Source organism: Octopus bimaculoides, chromosome 1 (assembly GCF_001194135.2).
Source record: "Octopus bimaculoides isolate UCB-OBI-ISO-001 chromosome 1, ASM119413v2, whole genome shotgun sequence".
NCBI classification, from domain to species: domain Eukaryota; kingdom Metazoa; phylum Mollusca; class Cephalopoda; order Octopoda; family Octopodidae; genus Octopus; species Octopus bimaculoides.
This window is the reverse complement of record NC_068981.1, coordinates 168,262,719-168,265,814: the sequence shown is the minus strand read 5'-3', so window position 1 is coordinate 168,265,814 and position 3,096 is coordinate 168,262,719. Positions and strand designations below refer to the sequence as shown.

At 33.7% G+C, this 3,096-nt stretch overlaps 1 protein-coding gene across 5 annotated transcripts in view; it reads right to left on the bottom strand.

Annotated features, from left to right (window-relative positions):
• LOC106883223 (uncharacterized) overlaps positions 1 to 3,096 on the bottom strand; it is a 46,766-nt gene that overhangs the window by 20,462 nt on the left and 23,208 nt on the right. The window lies entirely within an intron of this gene.

The window sequence follows — 3,096 nt, the reverse complement described above, 5'->3', positions numbered from 1 at the left end:
TATATATATATATATATATATATATATATATATATATATGTAGATACATGACAGTTTCCATCTACCAAATTCACTCAAGGTATTGGTTGCATTGGGGTTATAATAGAAGACACTTGCCAAAGATGATATGCAGTGGGACTGAACTTGAAACCAGATGGTTGAAAAGTGAGCTTCTTAACCACACAGCCATGCCTGCACCTAATGAAAGCTGGTAGTCTTTGGTTATCCAAAGACATAAACTAAACTTGAATCATCAATAATTCATTGGTGGGGTTAGTTTATCATAATGAAGATTTTTATTTCAATCTATTAATAAATAAAAGACATAGAGATGAGGGGGGTGTGCTGAAAAGCTCCTGACTTTGAGTAAAAGAAAAATATAAGAGGATCAGTTAATTATGATTTTATTCAAATATTCCCTGTTCAGATTCACACACTTATTGCAGCGGCCCTGGTTTTCCTCAGCCTTGTAAAAGAACTCGGAAGGCTTGGCTTCCAACCAGGAACTTTTCAGCACTCCCTCCATTCAGGTCTTTAATTGACAAGTCTTATTAGCTATACATATTCACTTTACAATAGATAAAAGATACAAACATTAAATAGAATCATAGGCATAGGCATAGTTGTGTGGTAAGAAGTTTGCTTCCCAACCATAAGGTTCCAGGATCAGTCCCATTGCATGGCACCTTGGGCAAGAGTCTTCTACTATAACTTCGGGCCGACCAGAGCCTTGTGAGTGAAAAGTGAAAGAAGTCCATCATGTGTGTGTTTACCAATATTTATATATGTGTGTCTTTGTATCTGTCTCACCACTGCCACCACTTGACAACCAGTATTGGTGTGTTCATGTTCCCATAACTTAGCAGTTCAGTAAAAGAGGCCGATAGAATAAATACTAGATTTAAAAAGGAAAAAAAAAGTACAGGGGCCAATTCATTAGACTAAAAGTAAATGAATTACAATGTAATATTCTGTTGCATAAACATCAATTTTTCTGTACTGGTATGAATTGGACAAGTAAGCAGTACATATCATCATTGACTAAAATGTCAGTGAAAAATGTTATCAGCATAGAGACAAGCTTCTATTCTCTGCTTTTTTATGGAATATTTAATAATTTTATAAATCTACCAATAACATGTTTCATAGAGAAATCAAGATAATCTGATATTGTCACTTGGTATTTATTTTCAAGTTACTCAAAACCGCATTGTTTTCTATGAATTATAAAATGGATCTCAGTCAGTGTCGATGATGAGTAGTCAATTGTTCAATATGCTTAACTACTTGTTTATTGACTTAGCACTTAAGTGCCTGAACATGTGTGCAGTTAATTCCTAGGCAGATTTAGTATGACATGGCTGTACCTTTGAATTAAAAGTACAATCCTTCTGATAAGCTACCACAAAGTTTCCAACAACCCAATTTCACTCACAAAGTCTTGAGCTGACCAGAGCCTATGATAAAAGACATTTACCCAAAATATCACACAGTGTGATTGAACCCAAAACCTCATGATTACACTGTGAACTTCCTAATCATTCAACCATTCTATCTATAAAATGTAACCCATTTGTAATTAATCTTTGAGATATACACCCTTCTGGATTTGTAGCTGGCTACCAAACTAGTAATCAGTGATAATGGTTTAGCTGAGTGTCTATATCTATTTGCCACAGCACTTTAGCAGGTTCAGTGACATTTTATCTAGCTTTTATCTAATTCAACTTGCTTATTATTGTTCTATCAAATTACATAGTTGATGTTTCGATTGAAAATGAGTATATACATAAACCTCATAGAGTACGAATGATCAATTATTGCCATCCACATCATTTTCTGAACACAAAATTATTGACATCACAAAATTTAACTTCAGAGTTAAAAAATAAAGTTAAACTGATTAAAATGGAATTTCATCATACTGAGAAACAGGGGTTATCTTAACAATAGTAGTAAAAACCAAATGGAAATATTTTTGCTGACTGTCTCAAGTGTGTGCTATCAATAAAATTAATTTCATAATCTAGTGAATAACCTTGATACAAAAGTACTTTAAACCTGATGGTAGAGCAATAGAGTAAAATATAAAGGATTTTCTGGCAAGCTTTATTGTTGTTCATCTCTCTGCCAGGCATAGTGAGTCTATGATTTACTATGTCTGGGAAAATAATAGGATGATAACCAGAAACTGTTTTGGCTATAGGCTTGACCTAGGGCCAAACAAAAGTTTACAAAAAAAAAAAAAAAAAAAAAAAAGAAAGAAAGAAATCCTCTGTAATTTACTCTGATGTGAAATAATGCATTGCCATCAGTTTTAAAAAATAATTCTTTTATCATCAAGGTTATTTATGTTATTTACCAGATTATGAAATTCAATTTGACTGATAACAACTTTTGAGACAGCAAAATATTTTTGTGTCTTTTCTATTGTTACAACAACCTGTTTCTCAATGTGACCAAATTCCATTTCAATCAGTTTAAAGTCAATCTGTTACACTTGTTAACCAAATGCTGCCATAACAGGCACAGCAGTGGCTGTGTGGTAAGTAGCTTCCTTACCAACCACATGGTTCTTGGTTCAGTCCCATTGCATGGCACCTTGGGCAAGTGTCTTCTACTATAACTTCGGGCCAACCAAAGCCTTGTGAGTAGATTTGGTAGATGGAAACTGAAAGAAGCCCATCGTATATAGTATTCAGAAGACCCAAGGAGGCAGATAACGCTATGTAAGGACTGTAATTAAACTCTTGGTTCAATAATGATACGAGTGGGGAGTTTAATGCATGTCTTATATGAGCATGTATATGTTAAATGAGACAACAAAGCCAAGACTGTGTGGAAGCATTTCTATCACTTCTACACACCACATTCCTTGGATAATGGAACTGCAATTATTACATCTTTATACATTTTTATTTTTATTTCTACATTCATTCTCCTATTTCCCTATATACTTACTTGTTTCCTTTACCAAATTAACTCCTCATATTGAACTCTAATATTTCCTTCTATTTAACCATCTCACATCGTTTCTTATGAAGGGATATCCCTAATATCCCAGAAACAGCTGCAAGACTAACTTTCTCTTTATAA